At 44.7% G+C, this 12652-nt stretch overlaps 1 protein-coding gene across 1 annotated transcript in view; it reads right to left on the bottom strand.

Annotated features, from left to right (window-relative positions):
• Positions 1 to 12652, bottom strand: part of LOC138511068 (uncharacterized) — a 3073423-nt gene that overhangs the window by 1584139 nt on the left and 1476632 nt on the right. The window lies entirely within an intron of this gene.

Below are 12652 nucleotides of genomic sequence, written 5' to 3'. Positions count from 1 at the left end.
ATGCTTCAGTAGAGCTGTGCAATCGGTTTCAAGGAAGTGTCAATATGAAGCTGAATCTTGTTAACTTTTAATTTTCCAATTCCTTTAAATATGACGCTGGGAAAGCTGCTTCGATTTTGGCTGCAGGTGAGATGTTTTTGCTCGCCATGAGGTTGTAAAGGATGAGTCCCATCTGGATCGCAGACCGGAAACTAAGGATACAGCCATAGGCTGTGGGGGCCTCAATAACATGGATGGTGATGCAGTCTCGTTTATCTTTGTATGTGCAGGTTGCTGTGAATGCTCCAATGCAAGGTAGCGGCTGTTTTCGTATATATGTCCACTTGAGCCTTTTTGAGGCAGGGGTGCTGTGTAAACCACCGGAATTCACCTTCTGGCATCACATTCACTGTCACACCTGAGTCTATTAAGAAATCAAAGACTTTTCCCCTCACTGTGAGTGGCAGCGTTGGGCTGTGTTCCACCGCGTTGGGGTTTCCTAGGGTGTAGAGGAACCCCCTCCTTCTCTGTTCCGAGCTTAATGGCTATTCCGACTAACTTGTGCAGGGGGAGGCAGTGCACAGGTCGTGTACGCGTCTCCTTCCTTTGCACCTTCTTTCTGGTGACGGTTAGCGTCGGGGTCGAGTGCTGCGCCTGTCTCTGGTATGGTGCATTCTGTCGTTCTGTATCTCTTGTATCTCCAAGGCATTAGTCATCCTGGCCAAGAGCGGTATTCCGCTAGGATGTGTGGCCTTTGGCGAAACTTCTTTTTGAGGACCACAGACTCACATCCTGCGATTACCTGCAACTTGATTGCTTCCTCGTTAGAGTAATGGTAGAATTCTCAGTGTTTTACTTTCGCCCTCAGCCATGTCACAAATGTGTCCATAATCTCACCTGGTAGCTGCGAGGTTGTGTGTAACACATGACGTTCATATTCAGCGTTTTTATGAATGGCAAAATGTTCTCCCAGAATACACTTCAGGTCAGTATATGTGTACTCAACATCTTCAGGTAATTCAAATATGATGTCTCTTACTTCAGGGCCCGCGGTAAGGGTGAGCAATCCTGCTATGAGTTTGTCTTCTTGGGGCCCTAAAGCGGCTAGATATATGTCAAACTCCTTGATCCATCTGGACTACCTTGGGCCAAGGGGGTCATTAGTGTCGAAGGGGAAGAGTGTGAGAACCAGGAAGGAGTCCCTCACCTGTTGCGCTAGAGGGTTTGGGGCTGGATCCTGGTATTCATTCTGCCGGCACACTTCCTGGGTGTCGACTGGCTGGCTGTGCTTGTACGACAGGTTTAGACTGTGGGCAGTTGGTAGGCTTCTGCGTTCCATCAGGCTCCTGACTGTGTGTCTGTGTTGGGTTTCTTGTGCCACCACCTAAGATGTCGTGCAGCTTGGATGTCCCCTTAGTTAACTGTGCAGCCTGCAGGGAAATATGTTTCCTGTTTCTTCTCCCGGATTTTCTTTTTTCTCTTCACTTTTTTATTTTGCCTTCCTCTGGGGCACACCGGAGGTGTCTCACGCTCCTCACCTCTTTTTGGGTGGAGCAACACCCACCTGAGTCTTCACAGGCCTGCTGGCCTACCACAGAGCACCTCATGGGGCACACGTGTGTAGCAGGAGATTTCCTTGGCAGTTTAGGGCTGGTGGATGCCATCGCTCAGGGAGGGGCGCAGCGGGTGCAATGCCTGCTTCCTCCACGTCGGAGCGAAGCAGGCATCGGACTTAATTGTGGAGGCTTGGTTCAGGGCAGCGCAGGCTGTGCGTGTACTGGAGCGAGGCAGGATGTGGGCCTCCCGCCAACGCAGTCCAACAGATGCTCCAATCAAGACCGCAGCACTCGACCAAGTACTCAGTGGGGCAGTGTGCAGTGGTGAGCATGCAGGCTCACCGGACCACCTTGTCACCAGTTCTGTCTTGCCTAGGGTGGCCTCATTCACTCATGGGGGCAGGACACAAGGATACGTCCACACATGTTATGATTGGCATGTACCTGTCGTTTATTAACTTCTGAAGATTACTGGTAAGTAATCCGAGCATCAAACCACACGTCAACGTGTGACGTCACCTATATTATCTAATCAGGGTTTTATTTTTTTAACGGTACCGACTAGTGTACCTCACGGATGCCAATGGGGCTAAGGCTACCTGGTAACTAGGAGTAAGCCTATCTTCACACATCGTATATATGCCTTAAAGGAGAAAATGATGTAGTATTCACTAATAAGCAAGATGAACGTTGCCAGGGAAGCATTACTGGTATTGAGCCCATTATGTTAGATAGTAGTCCAGACCTTACAGGGTTTTTGTTATTGGTTTCATTTTGTCTCTTAACGAGTAGCGAAGTAAACCTTACTAGGGAAGCTTTACTGGGTTGAGCCCATTATATTAGACAATAGTTCAGACCACACATGATTTTCTTTTTGTTTCTTTCTCATGTTTTGAATCCAGGTTGCATGGAACTACTATACCAAAAACGGAGGACGATCCCATGCTATAGAGAGTAAAGGCAAGTACACATTATTCAGATAATAATAAGAGAAGGGCAATGTGTTTATTTATGATTAATTATTACTAAGACTCAACCTATATTTGTGGGGTATTACGGTGTAGCTTGTATTCTCTCAGGTCTAACAAGTTTGACGAGAGGTCAATTGGCAAGCTCTACAGTAAGATCTTCAGCTGCTACACACAGTACAGTAGTGGCAACAAGGTGAGCAACACAAAGTCTGGCACTCAGAATAGGGGATCACTCATAGGCTCGGGTGTTCCTATTTAGTGATAAATGGAAGCTTGTAATTAGCTGATACACTTAAATACCCACAATATCCTTGACAACACAATCTTTTTTAATCACTAAGGACACACAGCAGTGTGCTTTCTGGTGATTAAGTAGTGAACCAAGGTCTGATAAAAAATGGGTTTACAAGTGTTGACACTGGTCATGGCAAATAAGGAGCTTGTGACAACTGAGTGTTTCATCACTGATATGTGCACTTGCACAAGACCAATCTAATTGCTTGATTTTTCTGTTTCCCATCTCTCTCTACCTATTTTGATTTAATTTTAATCTTTTCTTCATTCCTCTCTAATGGTGCTCATTCTCCAATTTTTCTGATTTGAATTGTATTTGCTAAATGTGACATTGTTTTCACAACACAACATCGATATTGTTTGCTCACTACTGTCTTGACTCATGATTTCGATGTATTATGTGTTTTCTAATAACCTTTGGGGAATGGACCTATATTCAACTACACTTGATGCTTGTTCACATTGCTTATATTAACAATGTAATTTCCTTCTCATACCTCATGTGGTATTTCATTGTACTATGTATGGCTTGCCCCGCCTTGAGAAAGACCAAGGAAAGGTCGAAACATGTTGGCATGTTGGCAAAAGGGCATTATAAGCATGTGCTAATTATGAGTTGGCATTAAAAAACCTACATTCTACGACAAATCTAATGAACACACAAGTCATCTTTTTCTCAAGAGGATTACATGTATTAGATTGCTACTCTCGACTACTCAACAGCCTATGAAACTCAATTGATGAATTTATAATCTACTGGTCCTGAGCATGTAAATGGGGCATTCACTCATACACAATTTCTTTTTGTGGTCTGTGGGGCAGCCCTCATGCGCCCAACATAGGAGCAGATAAAGTAATCTACACATACAAAATCTAATCTACACAGAGCAAAATGGAGCTCAACCTCAAACTTTCCAACATAACAACATTGTAGTCCTCCCTCCTGCAGGCTACCACCAGAAAAGTACTGCGGAAAGACAGAGAGGTCTGAGGTTTCCTCCACTCATTACAGTGATCACATAATTTCCCCTCTGGATAGGAGGCACGTGCCCAGTTGATGCCCTGCTCCAAGCACAAGAGCGAATCCACCTGCAGCGGCCCAGGCAGCTGATGAGCTGCCATTTTAGATACAGGGACCAGAGCAGTGCAGAGTCCCTCAGGAAGGAATCCAAAGCATAATGGGGACCCTCTCTTATAGGTTGGACCTGCTGCTGCTAAGGTTATAAAATATTGCTACTTTGAAAGGAGGACAAGGTGTATGTTAGAGGAGCATTTGCCTAAGGCGTATGCTCGGTCAGCCATCTTGGCCACCTTCTCCATCATCAATCTTTGAAACCGTCTGGATACATTTAAGATCCCCACTCTAAATATCAATCGCCCTCTGACATAATAATTAGAATGCCAAATCCACAACAATTGACATTCGCAGAGCTACGAGGCAGAGGTGCACCTTCTCTCAATTAGTCTTCATGCTTTTCATGGAATCCTTTATCACACAGAGAGGGCAGATACCCCCAACTAAGAACAACTCGAGCTGGCAATTAATGTTTCAGACATTGAGTATAATTTAGTTGCTTTTAATTCTAAACCTGTGGACAACTAAGGATCAGGCAGCAAGGTCTTGGTGTACACACTGAAAGCTTACAAAATGGAAGAGCAACTTAATCCCAAATTATGCAATGTAATGTCGAAGATCCGGGGGTCACTTTATTGGCAAACACATTTGACTTACAGAAACAAATATTGTTCACGCCTATAAAATGAACCCAACGGCAACGCCAGAATTGCTGTTTAATTTTGATTCAGAAATGATTCCTTAAGTTCCTTTATACACAGTTCATGCAGTATTCTACACAGGTCATTAGGGCTGTTATGAAAGATACCACAAAGGTCTTGTACCTACTGTGACAAAGTCATATGTAAAATGTAAAAGGTGAAAGGATGGGAATGGGATGACCTTGGGAGCCATAGAAATCACTCTTTGATGCAGGGCTGTAAATGGTATGCAGGGAATCCCTTACTTTACCCATTATACCGCTAGCCTTGTACATGGACTAACTTCCACTGCCCTCGTAGCATTGTTAACACTTAAAAAACCCATGTGTAATGATAACATGACAAAGGGTGTGGATCAGATAAGTATTTCACTCGCTGAACTGCTGCATTGGAAGTGATCTCCTATTTGCATACTGGGAATCATGTTTGCTTAAAAAAGGATTGTTTATCCGCTTTGCAGGAGGATGATCTGTGCCCTGCTTACACCTGATGGCACAGAACTATGCAACTCAAGAGAAAGAATACTACTGAAAGACTTAGAATGCGGCTCTGGGGTGCACTGTTCATCAATAGTGGTCAGTGTGAGCGGTTGTTACTCTGATTTTGAAATAACTGACCCATCAGTTGCAAGCTTGGCTAGAAGAGCAGCAGGGCAGTCTGTTCTGCGATATAAGCCACCCGGGAAGTTAGTCATTCATGCAGGCCCTGAACAATCATACGACACGCTATAATGGGCGCCTATCACACAGTTATTGTCACAACTTTACCACTGGAGCACCAATTGGATCCCATTGTGGACTATTTGGGACTATTTGGGACTCATTCAGCACCATAATATTCCCCGGACAATACCTATTCATATATTTGTCTTTACCTTCAGTTTGCAAGACTTTGGTACTTCCTTATTTGATTCCGCAAACTACATATTCCATAATTTAATTTATTTATTGGTTATTTATATGGTGCTTATACAACACGACTTTGTTTCAAAGCGCCACAAGGCAAAATGGAAGGGAGCAAGGGAACAAATAATGGAAATGACAAAAGAATAAATAGGAGCGTAAACAAATAGCGGTCCTACCAGGCCTTGTGACATTCAGAACGTGCAAGTGCAGAGAGAAAAGGGGATGGGGCGGTGGTGGAAGTGCCACAGGTGACTGTCGGGGGGGGCAACAGGTAATTGCATGGACAGAGACATCCCAAGTAAGAGGTAGGTCTAACACCCATCCGGTAAGTGCATGGCTGAGACAGACCCATCAACTGGCAGGTGTGGGCTCAGGTTGCAGATACAGGTGTGCGTATTGTGGTGGCGATTGGGCAAAGGCACCTTGTGGCGGTTCTCACTCCCTAGCTATTCATATGCAGCCGTCTTAGAACAACAATCCCCAGAAGCCTTAGAGGTCAGAGCTGCTTTTACTTTCACAGGACCAGACAGGGAGGAGCCAGATTACCTTCAGGTGTGGTGCTACAGGTGCTACTAACGAGCCTGTTGAAGATATCACATTGGTCATTTAGGACTAGTAGTGAACCTGGCCTCACCCGCCCTGCTGCCTTGGGTCGGTTTGGTTGAGGATCAGGTGTCAGATTCTTTCGCAACCATTGGACCCCAGGGGACATTCACAGGTCCCTCCTATTTGGGTAGTTCAAGTTTAATCCCTCAACAAGGCCTGAGGCAGACTATTGGGTTCCTACTCTATCAAGTCAACAATTTCAGCAGAGCCATGTGTTTTGGGAAGATCCTTCCAATTCTTCCTCCTCATTTTGGACTGTCCTTCTCCCTGCATCTCTGTTGTTTCTCTTCCCCTCCCTTCTGATTTGTATTCACTCCTGCTTTTCCCTACCTCCTCTACTACCATCTGTTTCCTCCTCTTCTCAACAACACTCTCATTTTAAGGCAGCTCCTCTTATTCCTCTCACTTCTCCATGCCTCCTCATCACTCTGCCAGACTCTAGGCTGCCCGGCCTCAGCTCCTATTTATCTCATATAGTCTTGCATGTCCAGCTGTTTTCCTGAATATCTGGTACACAATCTGAGGTTCTCATGCAAAAATGTCTTCTTACTACTGCGGCTGTGCCAATAGAATGGGCCATTCAGTTCACTATGTCGAAGCCTGCTTAACACACACCCTCCGTACAGTTAACTGCTAATCTGTTGAAAACACCCCTTACTGAGAGCATTTGATACATTTATTGCTTTAAGAGCCACACTCCCAGTCCCAAAGATCTTTTTTACCAAAGACATCCTATTTTCTACTGTCCCTATGTGGTCGGAGTGTTGGGAAAGTAGCCAACTTGATGCCTGCAGTGGCTACCTGGACCACAAGACTTGCTGGGCTGCTGTGCTTCGAAAGTAAAATTGGGTTTGAGGGAGCAAGACTTACTTCTTGCAAGTCTTTATCTATGGTGTTAGATGAGCAACAGTGTTGTCAAAGTTCTAACAGTGGGTCAGCAACCCGGGATTGTAGAGGAGCAGCCTCTCCTTTGGAGTATCTTTGTCTAAAATGTTGGCCAAGTCATACTGTAAGGCAGGTTTCGAGGTGGCACCCAATCCCAAAGCCTCCAGAACCTTTTGCATGATCCTTTGTTAAGCGGGAATTCAGGTACCTGTAAAGGAAGGTCTGCAAAGTGTCTAAGTCTGGTGGGGTGTCCAGACCGCTAGCATCTATATGGTCCATCGCCAGCTCTGTGAATTCAAGTTTGAATGTGATAAATTGCATAGAGATTTGCTCTTGAAGACCCCATGGGATCAAGTACAAAGGCACTCAGTCCCTATATGTCCTAAGTGGCTCTGAAATAGTTTTCCCTAGATGCCAGGGTGTAATAAATCAACATGTCCTCGAAAATGCAAGGAAATCCCCTTTCGGTTCGTCACAGTCACTGGCCCAGTTAAGCTCGATGATGGTGCTGGTCTCTTGGCTGCAATCATCAGAGCTGAAGCGTTTTAAAGACATTTTGATCCAGAGGCGGGAGCCTGGCCCTCTATTCTACAGATGCCAGCTTTCGAGAAACCTCTGTAGTTCCTTCCGTCTTCGACATCAGTAATGACAACAATGGCTAGGCCTTTGAAAATATTTGATGCATCTGTTGTTCATCGGACTCTCATCGCTGTGCAGTAGATGAACTGGTAGGGCATGTTACCTTCTTTCCAGAAGGGTCCAAGTCTCCTTTATCTCTCTGAGAACAGTGGTTCTTCTTTTTCTCATGGGATGAATAGTAGCACAAACTGCTCCTAGCTTGGGATCTCTTTTGGCATTGCTATGCTTCTTTTTAAGCTCCCTCCAAGACAAGGGATCTTTTTCAAGTGAGCAGGTCAAAGAAGGACTTCCTAAAAGGGTATGTTGTGAGTTGGAGGGTGGCCGGCCAAGGGCCACATCCAGCCCCATCCATAACGGGCCTTGGGGTTCTTTGTCTGACAGCATCCACAGTCTGTAACACTGTGGTCGACATCTAAACACTAGATACAGATATTGTGGGGGTTTGTAACTGACATTTTGGATGTACAGTACTAGAAAACTTTAAAACCTGATGTTTTAGTCAAGTCTGCCATAATTATGCAATTATAATATCTCTCAGGAGAAATAGTGTTCTGGTGCTGTGTGCTGAATGTGTGGAACCAAGAACTGAGGTCATGGGGTATGGTGAACCCTGTATGTAGCACTCTTGCGTCACTTCTAGACCAACGAATGGTCTATCGAAGAGGGTCTACGCCGAGGCACACCTCACCCTCCTGCTAGTGGAAATGTTTCTAGTGCCAGGTTACACAAGATGAGGACTCGGTGGAAGGATGCAATCCGATAGAAAGCTTTTATGTAGTTAAACATTTTAGAAGTATCGCTTCTATGAAGTGGTCCCAGCTTGAATGATCAAATAATCTGCTCTGCTCATTCTGTGTAGATGTTGTGGTTGTTTATATCTCTAAACTGGATGGCAAATGAGGAAGAGGCATTGAGTTTTAAGACCGTGACGCAACAAACTGAATGCTGTCAGAATGGAAGTTCTACTCAATCCCAGATGTTGCATCATAAACTTGAAAATCTGATGGTTATGTCAACTGTACAAGTATTTGTATTACAGAACGTGCATTTTGACCTCCTATTAAATGAAAGCAAACAGATATTTAAGTAATGGCAGAGTTATTGTTTGACTTCGACTTGGAGAGTATGTTTAGATCAAATAAAACCCTTGTTAATGTTCACTTTTCTTTCACGGCCGTCTCATTTCATGGTTCATGCAGCTTTTCCAAACAAGGTTGGTATAGCTAATAATAGTTTTGTTTTCTCAAGTAAAACAATTTACATCATCTTTCAAATTAATCCTATCCTGGGAGAAAGCGGTAATTACAGTGAATAATGAAGAAATCAAGCCAAGTTCCCCCAACTTCCCAAAGAAGCTGGAATATGGCTGTACAGTAAAAATGGTGATAATTCTTTTACTGTCTATTTTTACCACTACTGTCATATTCGTAACAAGAAAACAAGAACCTAAGACTGGACAGCCTTCAGCACGTCTTACTAAGCCCATTCATGTTGCCTTGAAAGTCATACATACTTGGATTGGTTTTTCCTATTTTATAGGTAGGGCACTGTAAAGACTGGAGGGGAGCTATCTGTATTTCTGCCCTCTAAATGGTTGGGGCAGGAGCACAAAGCACCCCAGCCAAGCCTCTCAATGAGTAACGTTGGACGAGCAGCCAGGCTTAAGCTCTCAGGAGGTGATGCAAGCTGGTTCTTAAGTGCAATGAATCCCCAATCACCCACAAAGGAATGTCCACACACTATGTTAGGTGATAACACAGTCGTTTACAACCATCAAGATTCAGATAAATAAGGTTTAAGTAAATATATACATCGATAAATAACACACTTTGTACTCAGGTAACCCTGGCCTAATAATGGCAACAATGTATACTCTATGTGGTACTTCACAATACCTAGATTAATAAAAAATACCCCAACTGCTGACAGTCTTTAAAAAGCATGTGAATTGCTAAGCAAGTTGTAACTTCAGAGCTCAAGGAAGAAAGGCAGATTAGTTTCAGAACATAGGTAGTAGACATTCTGTAGATTCAAATAGTGATACTTTGTGAGGACCCCCCACCTGGGCAACCTGATAAGGAAAAGTTAGGTTGTATTTTTATCTTGTATAATACACCCAGTCCAAAAGGTTCAATAATGACCTGACTTTCTTTTTATAGGTTCCACTCCCCCAAAGTACCTGAGATGCCACAAGAGAACAGGATCTAAGACACCTGGTGAATTTCTACAGCTGGAAGATGCTTTTCCTCGTCACATTACCATTTGTGCCTTGACAAGCGAGGTGGTGGAGTTTCTTGGCTTTACTCAATGGGACCCCTTAGGATGGACCCCATTTGGAAGAAGGAGCCTCTCGGACTTCGAAGTCAAGAGAAGAGAAGAAACCAGGCAGGGTCAGAAAGGCAGCTCTTTTGGTCTTCACTGTGGTCTGCGTTGGAAGGTTGATACTGCGGTGGTGGATGTCTCACAAAGGTGAAACTTACGGTGGACCTCAATAAGGCCTGGCTGAAGACAATAAGACCCTTGGTGGACTCAATTGACTTTCAGGTGTGATTGGGTGCAGTGGCAGAAGTAATTCTCGGATTTCAGGATTTCACGGTTTGCCAACTTTTGGTTCTTTGGTGCTGCAGCTGCAGCACAGACCTCTGGATGGCTTCAGGAGACCTGGACTCATCCAATGGACTGGACATCCGACCCTCACCAATTCTGGACCCTCAGAACCTCTTTGGAATTTGATGGTGGAAACCTACTGGTGAACAATCCTCTGCACACGGCAAACTGGCATCTTCTTCAGTGGTAAAAAGTGGTCAGATGTTGTGTCAGGGATGTCCCTTGAAAGATTCTTTGAACAGGTAGAACCTTCCCAGCTCTGCATGTCAAGCAGCACCATAGCAGGGTACCCCCTCTTCTGGATGATATGTAGCAATCTGGCTTCCAACGGCCACAAACACTCCTTTAGACCCTGGGTAACACGACTGGACTTCTTTGGATCAAGATGTCCAAGTACTCCGCTTCTGGACTATCAAAGACCACCTCTCCAGACAGCTGGCACACAAGACTGGCTTCCAGGGTACTTCAGAAGAAGAGCAGCAGGTAGATGATAGTCCCTCGTAGCTCGGGAAGAGGTTGCCTATCAAATTCCTCTCTCGATTCCATCCTTGGGTCAGCTCAGCAGTCTTCAGATTCCTTGAAGAAATGTAGCTGCAAACTCCTTCCTCCGACTGGAAGCAGGATTCAGACTTCAGGTTTCAGCTTCAGAACACATTGGTGAGTGAGGGCTCCCTAGTTATACACATTTGTTCCCCATTCACTCAGGCTGAGCTAGGTTCAGTTAGCCAATCATGCACGAATGCATTCAAACAGGCCGACAACCAATTAGGCTGACAGGAATTCAGGCCATTCATCCAAACCAGACACACAAAACACAGAATGTGGATTGGAGTAAGCACCCAGCATTACATAGCACTACACAGCATCCACTCCAGTTTCAGTCAGGACTGGCCCAGGCATTGTGTCACACAGCCAAAACCAGACAATCAAAACAGAGAATGTGAGTTGACTTCATACTTAGTTCATACAGGCCCCATCCCAAGGGTATACCCACAACACACAGTCCCTGGGATGGCTCATTCCAGTCTGGCAGGGGGACCCCCAGAAACATATATGGTCCTTCCGCCCAACACCCAGTCAGGGAGAAAGGACAGAGTCAAGGCTTCCCAGCAATTTGGGAAACAAGGGGTAAAGGCAATACAAACCAAGAGGCTGCAGTGGCCATCTTTAATTTGCTCAGGAATCCATTAATTCCCATGTCAGAGCCTGTGTGCCCCATAAAATGAAGGACACAGTGTCAAGTCTGCATGCAGCTGCCACTAGCCCATACACTGCTCTGTGAGCAACACACATGTGCCCATAAACATACAGTAGGGGAACAAGGGTGTACCTTCACCCATGGGTGCCATAAGGGTATCCCATGGGTGTTCACCAAAAGGTAAAAATGAAGAGCTGACTACCAGAGGTCGAGGCTGAACCTCAGTGGCAGAAAACATACTGAAAACACACACAGATATGTGGTATGACAAGGGCTAGGTGGCCCTGTCCCTCCTAAAGGCTTTACAGGATCACAGGCACATTATATTTTTAAAATCTATTACAAAAACAACTCAACAGAGTGATAGTTAAGAGTGCACAAGATCTTATTAAGACATGCACTGTAATATAAAGAGGTATTGTATATTGTATAGCGCACCTGTGCCTCTTCTTATACCTTGTTGCCCGTGGGCTCTGCAAGTGAAGAGCAGGGGCAGGAGTTGTTACTAAAACCATATAGGAGGCAGGTGCAAAAGCTGAAGTATTGATGAGTGCAAGCCAGAAGTACCCATGTCCTGAGTGCCTGCATGGTGCTATGTGGTTTGACAGTGTCATTTGGGTAAATCACAGTGTTGCAAGACCCGTGACTGACATAGCTCTTAGAGGTTAATGTGACATGGATAGGCATGACATTGCAGAGTGTGCGGTGGTCTGTGTGTGTTGTGTAAGGTGGTAAAATATTTACAATCGACTCAGGTACTTATGGAGGAGGGGTTTGAGCTTAATAAGGGCTCCTCTTGTGGAATCTTAATACTAGAATGCACTATTAAAATTGCAGGATACTGTTGATCCATGACTGTTTTTTTAATGATTGTGTTCTCCGTCACGGGGGTGCAGAGCTCTTATTGTTCCAGTTTCCTTTTTCAGAAAAGAGCAAGAGAGACAGACCCAACTCCACAGTCCAAGTTTCTATATGTAGCGATTGAGACTTTGTGCCACGGTGTGTGGCATGTGTTGGTGGGGCTCATCAGAAAAGTTCCTATCTAAGTTGTGACATGCCTTGTCCGGATTATGCCTCCTGTCATTCTTTGCAAAAGGTTGTTTTGAATGAAGGTCCATGACGACCATCTGGTTGTAAGATATTTGAAGGGTTTCACCTTTTGGCAAAATATGCTCAGGAATGCCACATACAGTACCATTGATTTTAAGATGTAGCCTGCTTTGAAATGATGTTAAC

Source organism: Ambystoma mexicanum, chromosome 6p (genome assembly GCF_040938575.1).
Source record: "Ambystoma mexicanum isolate Mex_15411 chromosome 6p, UKY_AmexF1_1, whole genome shotgun sequence".
In the NCBI taxonomy this organism is placed as follows: Eukaryota; Metazoa; Chordata; class Amphibia; order Caudata; family Ambystomatidae; genus Ambystoma; species Ambystoma mexicanum.
The sequence above is the reverse complement of the archived record's forward strand: the minus strand, read 5'-3'. Positions and strand labels throughout refer to the sequence as shown.